The sequence below is a fragment of the Athene noctua genome, chromosome 1, assembly GCF_965140245.1.
Source record: "Athene noctua chromosome 1, bAthNoc1.hap1.1, whole genome shotgun sequence".
In the NCBI taxonomy this organism is placed as follows: domain Eukaryota; kingdom Metazoa; phylum Chordata; class Aves; order Strigiformes; family Strigidae; genus Athene; species Athene noctua.
Window position 1 is genome coordinate 97,676,166 of NC_134037.1, and position 19,843 is coordinate 97,696,008.

A 19,843-nucleotide genomic window follows, 5' to 3' on the forward strand; every position below is an offset into this window, starting at 1 on the left:
TTATCCCAAGTTTGCAGGGCTTATATGGAGATGCTTTTGGTGTTGCTGCCCAATAGAAAACTGTTTAATGAACTGTGGATTTCAATATTGAGGTGTGCTAATTTGCAGAATTCAATTCAACTAAATTGGTCTATCTACTTGTACTTGCTAGTATTTTTACTTTAAATTCTTATTAATAAAAATACCTTGAGTATCAACTCAAGTTTACATTATAACTCTCCCACAGAGCAAACAAAGATTGTTGCATCAAGTAAAATGTTTGTAGTTGTCTTCCCTACCTCTCCCCCACCTCCCAAAAAATGCTAAACAGAACTAGCTGTATCTCTCATCACCCACATCTTTACTATATACTGCAGTGGCTTGAAAACAAAGAGCATACAAATAGACTCCGGCAGCAGCATTGGCTAATTACAAAATTTGTTCATATAAGAGGCCTTGGCAGCAATGTTTGTGATTGCTGTAAGACTTTCTAATCACAACTCCAGCGTTGCTTGTAAGTGGATCGTCACTAGTGAATAAGTGCATCCCTAAATCACGACCATGTTTGGGGGATGTGATTTGCTCACCCTCCTCTCAGAATCTTGCAGGCGACCATACCTGTACTCAGCAATATTACTGTGCACAGGAATTTGCTGGTGGTGTCTTCAGCCCAGTCGTGTCCTTATTTGACTCCACCTGCTCTGAGGACTTTGACATACTCTGTTTCCCAAAGTAAATAGTGTTTGGGGTTTGGTTGTTTTGTTCATACTGTTTCATCCCCACGGAGGAATGAATAGAGGCATTTTGTAACCTTAATTCTTAGTTTACTTCCTTCACTCTCAAATCTCATGACAGTAACTGTTAGTGCTTCAAATTCTCTTTCAAATAAGTACATGCCATCCAAATCATGGTGGTATGTGAAATGTAATGTTAGGCAACTGTTGATATTGTCAGAGGGATTGTACGTTAAGCTGGGGTGGGGAAGCTAGCACAGTACGTTTTGCAGAGCTGTGCATTTTTAAAAACATCATCATGATCCCTGGCATATCACTGATACTTGCAGAAGAGGGCAGGGTCCTACACCTTCAGATGAGGTGCTTTTCCAGATGTTCCACCCAGCCTGAGTTCATGTCAAACAAGTTAGGTCATTGTTGCAGAGCTGTTGAGGTATTCAAAGGAAGATCTTTATTTATTTCAGTGATTCATTCTTTTTATCAAATCTAAAGCTCTTTGAAGGTATACCACCTTTCATTTTGCTCATCACAAAATTAGTTACTTTAAAACCTTCTCTGGGGGAAAATTAAATATAACCAGTCTAAAGTTCTGCCTTTTTCCACCCCATTAGTTCAAGTTACATTTAAAACTACTTTCATTGCAACTTTAAGCAAACCCCATCATTTAAACAATTACTATCTTAGTTGTATAATACTGTGACAGTCCTTCTAGTTTTTTTATGTTGAGAGATATGAGTTTGTAAATAAAATTTATCACTGTAAACTGCCTTGCAATATCATGTAAATATATTGCACAACGAGAAAATCACATGCATGTGCAAAATGATAGCAAAATTTATAGAAACAGGGCTAGCACATCTGATATTATGCCCTAATAGTTCTCCAGTCCTAAGCCATTGGTGGCTCAGGGACTTTGATGCATGTGTATTCAGTAATCCTGAATTAATTTATCTTCCATGGACTTGTTCAGCCTACCATTTGAAGATATTGCAACAGAGAATTTCACAGCTCCACTAGATCTTGCATGAAGATCTACCTCCTTTTGGTTTTGAACCTAGCTCCTGTTAGCTTGGTGTAATGCTGACCACTACACTTATATTGGAAGAGACAGCAACTACTCAGTGCTTATTCATGGTATGGTTCTCAGTCATATTCCTGCCCTCATTTTCTGCTTTCCAGATTTGAGTCGTCCTGCAGATGACTTTCTACTTCTTTCCTCATAATCCCATAGTTCTTTTTGTTTGGCTTTTTATTTGGTGCTGAGCTGATGTTTTAACTGAATTGTCAGTCATAACACTGAGATCAGCTGAATCTTCAGCTTGGTGTCCACGATTTTGTGTTTTCAGTTAGGATTGTTTCTTCTTCACACATCACTTGGTATTTGTCTGTGTTAAATATCCTATTTCTTGCTATCATCCAGTTCTTCTGCTTAAAAACCCATATATTACTCTTCATGGTTGGAACTTGTCTTGGCTACTCTCAGTAACAGATTGTCACTGGACTGCCGTCTGGCAGCTTGCCTCTTTGATAGGTCATTTATGAATATTTTGAACAATGCAAGTCACTACTGAGCTCCACTGCTGGCTTAACTCTGCTGTTAGAGCTAATTATTTACTCATACTTTTTAGTGACTTGTTCAAAGAGCTGCAGTAGGTGTGTGAGGCAGGACTACCCCTAGCTGGGAAGGTTTTACATAGTGCATACGCATGCATACATGCTGGGAGGGAGTATCTTAAATGAGGACATTACCCATTTGCCTAAAATTTAGGGAAGTCCTCTTAGGAACAAAACCCAGCTTTCGTCATGCATTTGTCATTTCCATGGCCACCTCCTTTAACTTGGTTTTCTCTAAGTGGAAAACCTTACCTTTGCTGTGCTTAAAAGCTCTGGTGGCAATTCTCTGGATACAGGTGGCTCTTGTTTGTTAATGTTAAATTTCCAGTGAGTTTTCCCTTGTGGTGCCCATCATCAGTGCAACAGAAAGCACAGTGCTTGAGATGACTTGCATTGACTCCAACAAGGGGTGACTAGTCTTTGACCATCCTTATGAAAAACTAAAGGAAAGTTTTTTAAAAAGTAAGTATCAGAACTACATTCAGGAGTATCCTGTGCACTCATGAAAATAAAAACAGTTTAAACCTCGATTACTGTGTTCAGTTTTGGGCCCCTCACTACAAAAAGGACATTGAATGACTCAAGCGTGTCCAGAGAAGGGCAACGGAGCTGGTGCAGGGTCTGGAGCACAGGTTGTACGAGGAGCGGCTGAGGGAACTGGGGGTGTTTAGTCTGGAGAAGAGGAGGCTGAGGGGAGACCTCATCGCCCTCTACAGCAGGAGGTGTTTAAGAGTGGGGTTGACATAGCACTGAGGGATATGGTGTAGTCAGGAACTGTCAGTGTTAGGTAAATGGTTGGACTGGATGATCTTCAAGGTCTTTTCCAACCTAGATGATTCTGTGATTCTGTAAAGTCCAGAGGATTGTTGTAATAGTTCAAATACATATGAACAGCAGCATTTCTGCTTTATGCTGGAGGGGTTTTGTCCTGCAAGAGCTAACTATCCTTGCATGACAGGCAATTGTTTTACAGTAGATCAGTAGCAAATCGAACAGTGAGTAGCTTTTACTATAAAATCTTGCTAGACAAAAGTTTCTGAGAGCAGGTTCCTGGGTTTTTTTCCTTTTCTTTTAGTGTATAAGAACAGAAAAATCTGCTCAGACTTTTCTGAAAAGTCGACTGGTGGAAGAAACAAGAACAACAAAGACTTGTACCAGTAGCTCTTTGTTTGTACGATGTTTTTTAGATAGCATTGGGCTTAGTTAATACATGAGGAGAACTGGTTTCTGGAAAAACAGGATCTTCCCTGACACATGCATTTTGTATTATTTTTTAAAATTCAAACTAGGAGATGGGCAGAGTATAAAAACCTTTTTCTAACTTAAGAAATGGTGGTAAAACTTCGATATTTTCTGCTGTACGTGGTTAACATAGTCAAGTTTTCATTGCCTTCTGGTATGTTGACCATTCTTTTCCCAGTGTTGATTCATTCACCTTCTTTTCCCACCCACAGAGCAAGATTAGTAAACTTACTGTGAAACTAATAGAAAACCCTAGAGGTTTGTCTTGAATGCAAGCTCCCTGCTCAAAAAAAAAAAAAAAAAAAAAAAAGTATAACTGGCTGATGGACACTTTTAAATTTTATAGTGTGGGTACTGCCCAATAAGGGATTCATAAATACAGTACATGTCCAAAACTGAACTATAAAGACTAATAGATTCCTGCTGTGGAGCTTTGGGGAAAAAAAAGGTCATATCTCTAAACTTAGACTAAAAGGAGTTTGTCAGATATTTTCAGTGGTATTAAGCAACTCCTGCTTTCCAGTAAAGCTGGAAGCTGGGAGAGCTAAGGATCTTTGAAATTTGCTGCAGTTGGAAATTGCCTCATCTTTTCCATTATAAATATTTTTCTTTTGTTTCTTTTAGTTGTGGACTGAGGTTTTCCATATGAGATAACTACTTCAAACAAGTACTGTTTTGCAGCTTCCTTAGGACTAGCAAATTTGTCTTACTGATTCAGTTTTCTCTCCCTCAGAGGCGTCAATATTTTTTCCTGTGATAGTGTCAAGTTATACCCTCCTCTGGCACCTCAGGTTTACAGAACTTTATATGAACTTATTCTTTTGAGTATGCACCTGTGTGCCCTAATGATAAAGACAGTAGATTATTAGTATTACATTAGCAATTCTGGGGTTGTGGTTAAGAAGGCATTTGTAGAAGCTCTTGCAACAGTGGTTTTGACAAATGATTTACTTAATGGAATGAAGTTTCCTATGCTTGTTCTTATTCAGGAAGCATCTAAAGAAAAACTGTTCATCTCTCTGAATTTCATGTGCAATGTTAATTTTATCAGTTGTTTTTCACTTTTTTATTTAAGCTTTCAGGTTAATCAATGGGGGATGGTTTTGTGGGTGTTTTTTTCGGTTGCTGTAGTTTTCTGCATAGGCTGAGGATGACATCTTGGCTCTGTTCCCACTGGTAATCTCTGCCAAGGACTTCAGTGGAATTGTAATTCTTCCTTAGATACTTCATGTGGTAGGAAACCCTGCTTATTTTTTAATCTGGCTTCCTAAGAAAATTGATTTTCTTTCCTATAAAATTAGCATGATCATGTTGTCTGTGCATACAGGTATCTGTCATTTCTGCCCTACAGACTTTTTTTGAGCCTGCTTGCCAGTTTCAGAAAAATTTGGCAGCAGGGTAGAAGTCTTGAAAATACAAAGTTCCTGTAGTTTCATGAATATGACCACTCAGAAGAGGCTGATTCTGTTACTGCCACCTGAAGGAAAGGATGAAGCCCCTGTGTAACTGTATTCTGTGAATAGAGTCAATATGGAAGAAATAAATTACGAATATTCTAATCCTAGGAAGTGATTCAGTCAAAATTCATGCCTTATTAAACATCAGAAAAAACCTTCTCTCTTCAGTCAAGATTTGTATCCTGAATGTATTCTCTGATGTCTTACAAGGCATGAACACCATTTGAAGCTTTTCCTTTGGCAAAGGCATTTAGGACATCTTTCCTGTGTGGTTTCTCTGATGTTTAATAAGGAGTGAGCTCATACCGTGCTGTGGCTTTAACACAACTCAGTTAAAATGTCAGTCTGACACAGTGTAGAAGTCCATTGGAAGCCAAATTGTGTTACTGCGCTACCCATGAACTTCCATGTTATTTATGCTGTGAATAGTCCCGCTAAAAGGAAATACAGATAAGTAAACATTGACTGGTGGGTATTCAGGAATAAATGACACACAGAGATTACATCCTTAGAATGTTGTAGCTGATGTTTACACACATAAAACTCACACAATATAAAGAAGTAACTAATCAAGCTTTAGTAGGTCATGTCCATATATTGGTATGACATTAACATTGGTAACGTTGTGTTGTTACAGCACATGTGCAGAGGAGGACCAAATTACTATTGATGTGGGAACTAAAACTTTGAAATCGTGACTCTTTGGGGTTTTTTGGAAAAAGAAAACTGTTATTTGACTTACTATTATGCATTTTGTATACAAACATGTATGAGGTTCATACAGATGCAGGTGGTTATATGGGTTAAAGGCAATACCTCATGTTATCACCAAATTCAAATAGACGTTCAGACAAGGATTTACCTGTTGAAGGTTATAATAATGAAATCTGCTTATAGTACATTGTATCCAGTATATACAAATGCCAAGTTCAGTCCACTCTATTTAAAGAAAAAGAAAAAATGAGAGCAATTCTTGGATTTGCTGTCCATCCTGAAGTCAGAATTAGATTTTTTTTTTTAAAGACTCCATCTTGCTATTGCTTTCTTTTTCAGCATGAAAACCATATATTAGGTACAGTAGATCCAAATCCTATGGTTCTAAGCACATTTTTAGTTTAATCTAAGGTAGTTAACAATTTACGTAACTAAAAGAGGATCAAATATATCATTCCCTTGTTTGCATTACAAAACAGCTGCTTTTTTTAAACCCTATGTCTGATTCTTAATCTGAAGTTAAATTGGGCGTGTATAGTATCCTGGAACTGCATTGTCACCGTGAGCTGTTAATGAAAGATGGAAAATCCGAAAGAGAGGAGTGAGTAAGATTTCTCTGGTGTCAGTGTAACCCCTGCAATTTTTAAGAAAAATTAAAATTGACCAATAGCTATAGAAACACTAACTATAATAGTATTTATTAAAGGCAAGGCGTCCAGGCATTTGGAAGTCAAATGAACAGGGACTATATACAGGAAAGTTTAGATTTAAGTTCAGAACTGTGTTTGTTTGTTCTTGTAGGGTCAGTTTGTTTTTTTCTACTTTGCTCCAACTTTGCAGCAGACCTAAAATCTTCATAAGCTAACACATTCATTATAATTCACTTAAAAACATCCAATGATGGCCTGTATGTTGAAGACAGGAAATAGAAGAAAAAGCAAAGAGCGTATGATTTCTGAGAACTCCAGTCTTCACAACAAAATAATAACCTAAGCATGTAGAAGCCCCAGATGAGCTATTCCTGCCCCAGGGTTTTCAGGTAAGCTAGAATTCTAAAATACTATTTATAGATTTAAATAATACTGAAGGTTTCATTTTTTACATTCTTTAGTCAATTCAAAAATATCTTTTGTGACTGACAAAGCTTCACAATGAAAAAAGCTTGCAAAGTTGTCTAGATCCAAAATCATGAACTTCTGCAATTACAAATAGATAGACAGTGTGCAATGTCGTCTTTAAATTTAGTAAAGTAAGAAAATGAGAAACCTGCCTTAGCAGCTAGTATCCAAGGGAGTTTGTTGACACTGTGACGTTATTAGCTGATGAAAACAATAATATCAGATAGACTGAAATGACTCAATAGTAAGCTTCACCTTGAGAGATACTGAGGACCTCCTTTAGAAATTCTGGTCATACTCAACTTCTGAAGTCGTCATGAGTTCTACTTTGCTTTTTATTAGCATGTAATAGTATTCATTCCCTGACATAAATTGTATCACAGATTGTGTATGATTTGAAGCAATATCTGCACTATACATAAATTGTATTATGTATTGTTAAGAATCTTTACATCCTTAGCATGAAAGGTATTTTAACAAAACATATTGTACTACTTCAATGCTTTTATTTTTTTATAATCTTCTGATGCTCCATGTCTTCTCTGTCACTCTTAGCCATGTCTCTTTTCTGGCTTAAAGAAGAATGTCAGATTTGCACTAGATTATCCCAAGGAAATAGCAAAACATTAATTATAAGTTATATCATGAAGAGGTGTAGCCTTCTGAGTTAAAGTATGGGGTGTTGCCATTTGTAAGGCATTTTTCATTTTGAAAGTGCTTTGCAGAGGTCAGGTGTTGTTTGGGTTTTTTTCTAGCACAAACTCTGAAAGTGTAAATCCTCTTTGTATTTCCCTAGTCTGCAAAGACGGGAAGAATGGCCGTGGCTGTTTCCTCTTAATTTACCCGAGAAACTTGTCAGAATTGGGTTAAAACACCAAATTTGTGGCTTCCAGTGCAGTGTAGTGACTTCATATTAAAGTGGAAGATCATAAACTATAAGCATGCACATGTGAAGAAAAGATCTTGAAGAGGAAACAATCAATTTTAGTTTCTACAATCTAAATATATTATTGTAGCTTGTTTTGTAGTTATAGTGATTTATCAAATGGCATTAACACAGGTTTGAAAAAGTTCATCATGCAAGTTGGAGGTTGCCAGTCGTTGTGTCATTCAGTGACAGGGATAGAGGTGGTGAGGAAAATCAAACTGTTTGGTAGCATAGCCTCTTTCTTAAAGACTTTCAAGAAATCAAATTTTGAAGAACTTGAACGAAATAAAAGTACAGGATATGCAAACATAGGCATGGATAACATAGAAGATTCCAACAGCGTACTAGTATTTATTGCTGCTAGAAACAGTTAAATGCAATTAGAATAAAAACATTCTCAGCCAAAAATTATAATATTTTCACTTTGGGTATAAATTCTTTTTCTGCAACCCGTTGATAGGTTAAATTATATTATTAAAAGCACATTCTGTTATTTAGACTTACAAGATATTTATAACAGTTTCCTAATCATGGACATACATAGGATAGTGCTAGCAGCCACTCCACTTATGATATAATAAATTAAAAAATTTGTCCCATATGTTGTATGAGTGAAAAGTTGCTAAATCATTTAAGCGAATTGAATGAAGAAAGAGTTCTGTTAGAGTTAATTTAAATGTCAAGTCAATTAAAAGCTGATATTTTGGGGAGATCATTGCATACAATACAGAAGGTTTTTTTAAAAAAGGAGAAACCGTATTCCTTTATGGAAGAGCTTTATAAAAAAACACATAGAGATACTGGCAAGACATCGTAGTCTTCATCAGACTGAGTGATTATCAACCTATAATCTAGAAGTCTCAATATAACTAAATAATAATAATAATAATAACAGTTACGTGTCAGAAGGTTGGGGCAAACAAATCATGAACACAGTTTATCATGGTAAACAAGTCTCTGTTGACCAGTGGTAGATCTTTGGCTTGCAAATAAGCCACCATTGACAGAAAGGTTTCTTGGAAGTAGTTCTCATCTCTTGTGAATTTTAATTTGAGTTCATAGAATGTTCCTCGTTCAGTTACTTATTTTACCTTTTTAAGTTATCCTTTTAGAGTGTATTCATAGCAGTATTGATTTTACACTGTCATAGGTGCTGCATTTAGTACCAGATACAAAACTTAGTTGGTGCTTTTGATTTTTGAAGAGATAGAAGGAGAAACTAGTTGAGAAAGAAAGCAAAGAGAGAAATGGTTTACTAATAATTTAAGAGCGAGGGACCAGGAAAGAAAGTTTCATGCCATGTCATATTTTAATCCATTCTTTAATTATTCTTACTGAAAATTCTGATTAGTGCTTGAGGCAGTGTAACATTTTCTTTCTTTTTCTTTTTTTCTTTTTTTTTTTAACATCTCTATAGAACTCAAGAGCCTTAATATCGTTTCCAAAAAGAAAATTCAGGAAGCAATTTTAGATGTAGAATCCTAGTATCTTCAGTCTTATTAAAAGACAGAATGTAAATTATTTAAAAGCTGACAAGCTTTCTGAAAATGTCATTCATCAGCTGAGAAGGCTATTTTATCAAAGCATTTGATATTTATTTGTAAATACATCTATTTGCAAATACCATTTTGGCCACTCCATTATCTAAGCACTCAACTTGCGGATGCACTCAAGCTCTTAAACATTAAATAGTATTAATGAAAGCCTTAAAAAGTGATAAGGTATACCAACATAAATTTTTGCCTTTCAGTGACCATATAAGTATTTGCAGTTCCTAAGCGAAAGAGGGCCTTCAGTGGGATGCAAGTGTGTACATTTGATTTAGGCCTGACTGATGTCTGTATGTGCAGTATATGCATTCATTATCTCTTCTGGGACAAGGGCAATCAGAGAACCATAGAATCTTTGTGAAAAGGATTTTTGCTTTAGTCTTTGTCTTGCAGCACATGCTGTAATGAAACTGCTCCGTGAACAAAATCCAAGCATCGGTGAAAACAAAATCCCGGGAATGCTTCTATTCACTTTTTGACCAACTAAGCACTGCTCTGAGTTGCAGATTATTAAATTTCCAGTTTCTTGTGCATCTGTGGGGTCTCTGCTTTGATTTTAGCACAGTGAAGACCTGTGGTTTTATTTTCTGCCTTTCATTTTTTGTTTTAAAAGTAGACCTGTGTCTGCGTTGTTACAGAAGGAACTTTTGTTATCTCTGATGTAAATCAGGGTTTGAAAGTGCCAATGTTTTCTTCTGAGAATTATTCCCAGTCTTCCCGCCTACCAAGGGCTGCCTTTGTGCGATGTGAGGCATAGCTCTGCTTCTCTCTGTTTTGAAGAGAATATATTACAATGAATATTGAATTATTTATGTTTGTAGGAACAAAACACACTTACCCAAATGCCTGTGGTAGAGATTCTAAAAGGGGCTGTAAAAACCATCTGAGCAGATTCGTATCATCTTGTTAAATGAGTAAAAGTTTAACATGGTTCTTATTAGCTTGTCAAACCACAGTGGCTGTGTTTACACGAAAAGCTTATGTTCTTCTTGCCTTGCGTCCACATGTGAACGTATTTGGCTTACATAAAACCTGAGCTCACTAGGCCTCTTGGAGCATTTAGCGGGAGCACCAGACCAGACTTGTAGCATTCCACATCGTTTGTGAACATAAGATAAAGCCAATTTCAAGATCTGAGCAAGAATGCCCCTTAATCATGCTGCGTACACATGGAAATCAGTGTCAGAAGCCAGATGTATGAAAGAAAAACATTTTTCTCCTCTAACTTTCTGCCTCCCTCGGGCATTCTTATCAGTGCTCCAAATGCTCAACTTCATATCCAGAGGTTTTCCAGCATGTCGCTCTCATTTCATTTCTGAAATTTTTCTGAAAGTTTTCTATCCTTTCAGTACTCTGCATTTCTCATTCTTCATGTAAGATAATCAAATGTGATGCTGATGATGCAGGGGACAGGATGTTTCTTACATAAAATGTTTCTCCAGATAGAAGAGATCCACAAATGAGGATTACTGTCTGGCCTAAGGAGAACGGAAAAAAAATTGATTATGTGGGAGAAGTCTACACCACAGCACTATTTTAGCACAGAGGCAAAAAATAGCATGCTTCAAAATGACTATGTCACTGGAAGTGTTAGGCATTAAGCCATATCAGGAAAAGATTAACAATAAAAGATAATTACTATAATTTGACTAGTAGATTAGGGAACATAAATAAAATAAGGAACAATGTAAGCAAGTGCAATCATAAAACATAAAAGGCTGCAAGTTATAGAAAATGACTGTTGTTCTTAAGAAAAGGTGAAAACAGCAGGCAAGAAGGCAATGGAGTTGTGCAGTTTTTCGAGACTCATTTTTCTGCTTCATGATAAAGTCACCGCTGCTTAGCTGGGCTTAGTACAAGTACTAGAAAATTACCTGCCATGTGAACAGTCATAATATAGTAAACTGGATGTTATTGAATTCATGTCGGAAGATTGATAATAGGTATATAGGACGTATGTTTGTAAATATAACATACCATCTTAGAACAGTTATTTGTTACCCACTTTATGGACAGATGATAAGAGAAGATTCACATGGATTTGTGATAAATATTCTGTACAATGAGATTGTTTGGGAACTCCATCACTAAAGCAGAGTGGATTATAAAAGAGCAGATCAGTATCTTAAATGGTGACAAGCACTGTGTACCATACCACACAGGCTTCAGTGCAGAGGAATTTCCAGTGATCTTCACCATAAATAAATCCTCAATTCTTTCACTAATTTATTGAGTCCTACTGTTTCAGAGGATATTATTGCTCACAGCATACCAGCGCTCTAGTCTTCTTTCTCTTGTTTATGCACAAGTTTGTAATTCCCAGCTCGTATCTTCATGCTACATGTAAGACATTTTTAGTTTCTTTGAGACAGCACATCAAGTCAACATGTTTTTCCCTTGCAGTAGAAGAGCCAATGCCCAGTATTACTTTACTTGCTACTTAGAAGACTCTCACTAGTTAAGGTGGTTATAAATATGTAAGCATGCTCAGATGGTTTTTACAGCCCCTTTTAGAATCTTTACCACAGGCATTTGGGTAAGTGTGTTTTGTTCCTACGAACATAAATAATGGTTATAAATGGTGATTATAATGGTGGTTATAAATGTATAAGACCCTCATAGTTAAGGTGGTTATAAATATATAAGCAAAACAAGTAATGCCATTAGAACAGGAAGTTGAAAATAAAATGTTCAGATAGCAAACTTTTCATCCTTCACAGCCCATGTGGAAGAGAAATGGGGATAATGAATGATTTTAAACAAGTTCCCAGTTTTGTGTTGGCATCTCAGATCAGTTCAGGATGAAAAAGTGTTGCAATTAGGTTACTGTTCACTCTCTTTTTCAGTCAAAATCTTTTTCTGCCTCAGTTGTGACAAGTATCCAGCCTCTTTCATGCTTGCACTTCTTCCTGAGTATACAGAAGACAATCTCAGTAGGTTAGGCTACATGGTCTTTCTCCTAGCATCTTAAAACATTTCTTTAATGACTTACTGCTTTTTTAACTTCTTTGGAAGTAAAAACAAAATAAGATTTCACAGTGTTCTCTTTCTTTTCTTGTCTGCTCATGTTGCTTATCTACCTTTTTTGTTCAGTGTTTGCTGCTGTTCCATTTGCCTAGGTTTCTTTCCTACAACTTTTTCTGGTCATTTGGGGTTATTTTGGCTTGTTCTTTCCTCATTGCATTTAAATTTCTGTGAAACTTTTTGACTTTCCTTCACTTCTCACTCAGATTTCTCTTAATTTGCCGTCAAGATTCCTTTAAGAAATAAGCAAAACACTTTGGAAATATATATTTCTTCATTGTAAATGTTTAAGCCTTAATTGTCCTTGCTGCAACCCATTCTCTTCCTCCCCTGTTGTTCAATTCCTCACTGTGTTGTATAGTGTGAAATACTGGACTGCAAAAGTTCTTTGGGACAGGAGCCATGCCCTCCTGTTTAAACTGTGAGGCATCTAGCAACTTCTTCAGGTCTTCTTATAACTGTCTTCCTTAAATAATACTGTGCTGATGGATAATTAATATTAGTAACTAATACATATGTGAGGGACACAACCCAAACTACATTTTTGAAATCATAAAAAGTGACTCTAAATTCAGTTCTTATGTGTTTTGTTATGGATTCACATTATTATTTGCCCCAAATGACTGAGCATATTACATTTGCCATACATGTTGCTATTGGAGTGTTTTTGCAGAAGAACTGAAGGGAACATAAAGGTGGTAAGTTGCAACTCAAAAGCAACATCTGTCAGAATTTTTGAGCCTTAGAGAATCATGCTCTTTATAGCATGTGGAACTTTTCATATTCTCTTTTTGAACCTGTTTGTACTGTATTATGAAAAATAGTTCTGTATTTTAAGTATAAGGGATTTTTTAATACTTCGAGTGTTTGAAATATATTGCTCTTATACCGTTTACTTTGGTTTTATATTGTCAGAATGAATAAATGACCAAAACTTCTGTACTGTGCAATGTTTTATAGTGATATTGTTGACACCAGTTAAGCTAACCTGTATTTTAAACCTCTGCACACATGGCAGCCTTGCTGATAATTTCTGTTGCACTTGCTTGGACTTTTCCTGAAGTATGTACCTTGAGGTATGATGGAGGTCCCAGATTCTGCTGGGCTACCTGTCTGCCCAGGCTGTCTGTTGTAAGCTACAGATTGGTTTTTAAAAGTGGGTCCCCTTATCCAGACAAGAAAGCATTGTGATGACTGTTGTAGGCAGAGTGCTTGTGTACCGCATGCTACCACTGTGTAACATGAAGTTCTTGGTAATAAATGTTACCCTCACATGGTTTTGTTTCTTCAGAGAATGCAAAGTCTGAGGACAGTGGAAAGCTTCCTTTTCTATCACTGGCAGCCCAGGTTGGAAATCTCTCAGTCTCTTTTATGCAGAACCTTTCTGCATATAAAGACCTATTAAGCAAAGAAAATATCCCTTCAGTCCTGATTTATCCAATACAGAGGAAATACTAGCATTTTCAGACTTTTATACTGTCAAGCAGCAGTAAGAGAAGCTTTATACTGCAAGAGTATCTGTTCTTTCTCCTTCAAGCTCTGAGTCTGGCCAGGGAGTGGAAGAAAAGAAATGTATTTATAATTTAATTATAGGGTTATCTATCTATTTATCTCATGCTTCTTGGATTTTTCTTCCTCAAGGAGGACTAGAATCCTGGGGACAGAATCCTGTCCCCATAAATCTTTCAATACTGGATCACCCACGCTATAGTTTGTGTGTAGGTCCGTTAGGTCAAAGTCTGCTAGAACCCAGAATCTCTTCAGTTAATGTAAATCTTTCTTTGATATAGCTACTTTGTCTAAAATTGGAAATAACATTATAGAAAACTGTGCTTTTTTGATAATTTTACCTGCAGCAGAATACAGAAGTTGGAATAAGCCAAACAAAGCAGTATTCATTAGCACTTACAGTTGACTTCATCCCCCCAGCTTTTATACTATTCTATGAATGTTGTTAAACTTCAGTGTACTTCAGTATAAGCTTCTGGACATTATAGGTGGGCAAGCAGAGAAGCAGACTGGTTGTAATAATTTGCTAGAACCTATGAAGTCAGCAGAAGAGCTGCAAATAAATTTCAGCAAGTCTGACTTGCAGTTTTCTGCACAGTTTGTGAAACTAAAATACATTTTGGGTTTAGTGTTTGCTTTTTACAGTGATTATCTCATATTTTTTTCCAGTCACTAGTCAGGAGGAGCTCAGAGGTATTTACTCTGAACCTCTAGTAGGTCAAGGAAAAAAAGATGGTATTTTCCTTTGAGCTCTAATGGCCAGATTTTTAGTCTGAGTTTGACCAGAATTCTTCCTTCAGATAAGTAGATTGGGCATAGTTTTCCCTCTAGGTCTATTTGTGACTGTATTTTTTTTTCTGTACACTCAACAATGTAGATATCTCAGATTATATTTATTAGCTGAAAACGTACATTTCCATTTTACCAGTGTTGAAGCAGAAATAAGTAAAAACTGGAAACTTTTTTTGGGCACACTTTACCTTGTAGTAGATTTGAGTGGACAGGCAATATGTTAATCATGTTTGCTTTAAATGGAATATTACTAGAAAGGGAAGAAAACTCTATCGCAAACCTAGACTCACCAATTTTTCTGTAACAAGAGTAATGCTCTGTATTGCATGCTCTGTTAAGCTCTGTATTGCTGATTGAAGCAATATCCCAAGGCTTCTGCCAAGCACCGTGTTGTTTGTGTGATAGGGAGGATTTGGTTATGGTTGAGCCAGTCTGAAAAATGGTAAACTGACAGCAAATCTGGGATCATGGTTTGTAAGGCAGCTTTTGTGGTCACGTGCTTTTATTTGATGTGGTTCCTTGTGTCTCTTGTGCCAAATGGTGTAATGTACTAAAGTGATGAAACTGCAAAAGGGGAAAAAAAAAAGTCAACCATTTACTTCAGCAACAAAGGAGAAGGAGAACAGGGAAGGACATCAAAGCCCATAACATGAGTCTCAAAAGAGGAAAAAAGAGCAAAAAGAAGGGAATTTCTATCCACATGCTTCAGGCTACTCTTGCTTATAGCCATCATGAGTAATAAACCCTTTAAATGCCTGTGTAGATCTGCAACGTGCTTCAGTTTCAAAATAAGGCAGGTGAAAACTTAGAGAGTTAAGAAGGGTGTATCCTGGTAAAAGCAAGGGCTATAGTCTATAAAGTCCGAAGTCTACTTTCCATCACTAGTACATAGATTTGAACATGTTTTAACATTGGCCCCGCTGAGAGAAAAGCTTTTAGTTATTTTAAAATGGTATAAACTCTTTCCATGCAGAGGAAACATTTTTATTTACATTTTCAAAGCTAGACAAACCTTCAACTGTATTGTTCACAATCATAGAAATTGCCATTTCCCTATTCTATGTGGGTTTTGCAGAAAGAATACATTGGATTAGGAACATTGTTGAGTGCGATTGGTATGATGTACTACTATCTTTTAGTATAAAGCTCTTTAATGCTATGTTCACACTGTGTTCAGGGATAAGAATGATTCTTCTTCCAGTGCTGGACCTCCTTCCCAAATACACTTTTTTACTCCTTCCTCCCTTGGAGCAAAAATAACTGCCATTGTGCAAGGTACCTCCTTTTAAGAGCCTGAAAATTTTCCTTAGATGTCATTTCTTTGTGATACTTCTTTCAGAAGAAAGCTTGTGCAGTTTTGGAGATGGGGAATGGTACCACATAAAGACAAAATAGAGTGAGAGATCAAAATATAAAGACAGTATTACGTGTGTACGGGAGCTTAACTGTAGCACCATAATTTGTGTTAGCACATAATTTTGTGAACTGTGATATTTTTATTCTTGTGGGACCCTGCAAGATTTAGGGGGTAGTCTGAAATAATCCTCATTTTTCAGACTTAGCTCAAAAGTTTCCCAGCAATCTCGAGAAATGCGCTTTTTTCTGCTTGGAGAAGGGGGGAAGCAAAATGGGTTGCAGGGAGGAGGTGGGGTGAATGCAAGGAATTCAGGGGACCTAGGCAGACCCAAGACGTAGGGAGACTTGTATGGAAGCAAGTAGGGTAGGGATGGGAGTAGGAACATTTTCTTTAGGCCTGAAACTGTGCCTTGCCAAACCATCCAGTCTTCTGAGCTTGGGACTTGGAAGCACCCTTCTTATCTAGTGAAGTGTTGTTTTTAAAGAAGGGGAAATAAGTGATTTTTTACACATAAGTAAGAACAAACCCAGTCACTTCTGTAAACCTGTGAATTAATGCTATGTTGGGTTTTTTTTTAAAGGATCATTTCTTGAGAAAGACATTTTAATGTAATTATAAGCTATTAAGAAATGGGAAGGAATTTTGCATTTTGTATGCAGGCCTGAATAAATAGATCCATTGAAAGACAGACAGAGCAAGTCACTTGGAATGCACCAGTCAACAGCAGAAATGTAAACACACTCCAGCTACGCTCTCTGCACTTGTATTTCAGTGTGCCACAGAACAAAACTGCTATTAATACAGGCTGACTGCTGCTCTTGTTGAATTCAGTACTGAATCCTTCACAAAATCCAGTTTTAATTCACAGATTGTGGATCAGAACTGCATTGTGTCTGGCTCTGGAAACCCAGGAAGTCTCTGGTCCATCTTAAAATGAGGCATATGAAATTGGTTTGCAGAGCTGAGTAGGTTTAGAGTAACAGCAAGTAAATAAAATACTGATTCCAACAGATCTTTGTCTCTGTGTTCCAACGTGTTCATGCAATCTTATCTCATAGATAGGTAGATCTACCATGTATTTATCTTCATCTGGTAACAGTCTTAATGAAATTCACTAGGACTGTTGCTTTGTGAATTATTTTGATAGTGGCTTTCTATAATTTATCATAGAATTTTAACCTTTAAAGAGTAGCAAGTTACTGGAAAAAAAAAATTGTGTAAAAATCAAACACAATTCAGTTGGTTGTGCTGAAAATGGAATTACTCTGGCAAATGTAGGGTAGCAATATTAATTAATTTGTCTGTGTTTAAAAAAGAAATAGCTTCCCCATCATATTTCTTGATGGGTGTTTGGTTGGTTGGTTTTGTCGTCTTGATAAAATGAATGTCACCAGACTTGTTAGTGTGATGTTATAGTTGTTCTTATTCCTGGGTATAAAAATGTGTTTTATTTATGAGGACTGAATAACAGTGATACCAAGAAGGAAAGCTTAATCACAGAAGATCGATCTATTCTTCAGGAGGTTGGCTATCTGGAAAGCAGGTCTGGCATGCAGGAATCTTCAGCTTGCACTGGTGGAATCTCTTGACAGATAGAATTTCCTTGACTATAAAAGACTTGTTCTGGCATTTTTCTTTTTCTACATCTTTTCTTTTGGACTGGGCTTTGAGGGACATCAAAAAGCAACATTAGATACTGAGCTGCATGCTGAAATTCCCTTGTCTAATTTTCTCCATTTTACGTATTTCCTTGCACCTTTTACAAGTGCTTCTTATATTACGTTGAGTAAGTCACATCTTTCTTCAGCTGCAGGTTTATTACAGGGTCAAAGGAATTATAGTCTCTTGCCCTGTCTCATGGTTGTGAGGTACTGCAGGTATGTTCCTTTGGCATGACAGAGGCATAGTACAGCACAGTCAAATAAACCACTGAGCAATAGCTTCCTTACACGTTTAAAAATAAAAGATAAATATCAGTTTCATAAGGCAGATGAACTTTAATTGCTGAATGTTTATAGAAAGTTTTGAGATGGTCAGAGGCAAGGTCCTGTGCAAATGCAGTATTTTATTAAAATATTTAATAAGCAGATTCTCTGGCCCAGTAGAGGGAACAAAGATGCCTGTCCACTCTTAATTTTCCCTGCCCATAATTATTTCTACAGAACATAAATTACATATTGTACAGCTTTATTCTGTTTTCAGAGGATAATTATACTAGAAATTCCAGCCTTCTTGCTGTGGAGGGACCTCTTTCTCAGAAACCACACCTTGTAGCAGCCTGGTTTTCATTTCAGAAGGGTTGAACTCCCATTTATGTCAACAAGTTCTTATGGATTGATTACTGTCAAAAGACAGATACAGGTAAAATGGGAAGCCCTTATTCACAAATCGTAATAATTCAGTCTAGAAGATGTATTGGAAGCTGATGATAGCTGGTGATAGTGGAAGCTTTTTTGCATGTGAACTCTGTTAGACGTTGCTCCTAATTTAATGCCTGCTATTGTAACCGAGAGAGGAGCTTGTAATTCCTGTTGTAGTCATCTGAGCATCTCCAGTGGTATCTTGATGCTTGGACTTGGTTGCAAATGAGGCAAGGCGGGATGCAAAACAGACAGTAGCATTTGCTCTGTGTATGAGATTGGAGGCTTTTAGGGATATATTTACATAAGCATTTAGGAGTTTCATAAACTGAAAGCTAGGGTCTTAAAGTAAGATTCACAACCCACTTGTAACATACCAGGAGGGACAAATTTTTTATTTTCTAATATTAAAGACTGATGGACCTAGTATACTTTCAATTTCTTAAGAGCAAACTACTGTTTCAGAAATGTTCCAACTTAGTAATATTCTAATAGTCACGCTTCACTGTTTTTAACATCCACAAGTAGCAAAATTACATTCCCATTTAATTTTAGTAAGGGGGTGGCAGCAAGGAAATGGAATTCTTAAAAAAAAAAAAGATACTGTTCAAGTCTTACTTCTGCTGGAAAAGTTTGTTTGTTTTTTTTATGTAGCTGTAGTGTACTCAAGGCTTTTTTTTTTCATCATTGCATATGCAAAATCCAGACCTGCAGAACTGTTCCATGTGGTGAACAGTCTGCTGAACCCAGACTGTTTTGCCTGAGTAGCAGATTTCCATATACCTCATTATGAATTTGGGTTTTTTTGATTTATGTAGGCTCTGTTCCTTCAAAGGGATGTACAACCATAGACCTTTATACCTACCAAAATGCTATCTTATCAAGTACTGAGGAAAATACAAGGGCAGGTCCCTTTGGAGAATAAGAGGCTTATTTTTCAGAGAAGAACCTTCTTTCTAGCCATTTTAGTCTTTTGTGGAAACAGCATATAAACAGGAGGCCACAAAGTAACTTAGCTTTTGAAGCTTTTTAATTGTACCCAACAAGGTTCTGGATGTTTAGTGAAAAGTGTGTAATGCAAATTTATATCCCTTTTGATTGGTAAAAGACCAAGAAAGATTTAGGTCAGTACTGCTAAAAAAAAGTAGTGTGGACTTCAGCTGGTTGTTGCCTTAGACAACCTGATTTAAATAAAAACTGCTAGATCCTTCCACACCAACGAAACCATTATCCTCAGCAATAGCAGGCATGTTTGTCTTCCATCCTGCGATAAAGGCAGTTGATTAAGGTGCCTAAATACATCTCTGAAGCTGTCATATTTCTGTGGATTCTTACCATTCAGATTTCCAGTCTGTGCATGGACAAAGTTAATAACTTTGTTCGTATGATTTCTTTCTGGGAATTAACAAAATCATAGAATCAGGGAATATAATCACAAAACAATGTAGACTGGAGAGAATCTCTG

General features: G+C 36.7%; 1 protein-coding gene across 2 annotated transcripts in view; it reads left to right on the forward strand.

Moving 5' to 3' along the window:
- BABAM2 (BRISC and BRCA1 A complex member 2) overlaps positions 1-19,843 on the forward strand; it is a 177,433-nt gene that overhangs the window by 114,669 nt on the left and 42,921 nt on the right. The window lies entirely within an intron of this gene.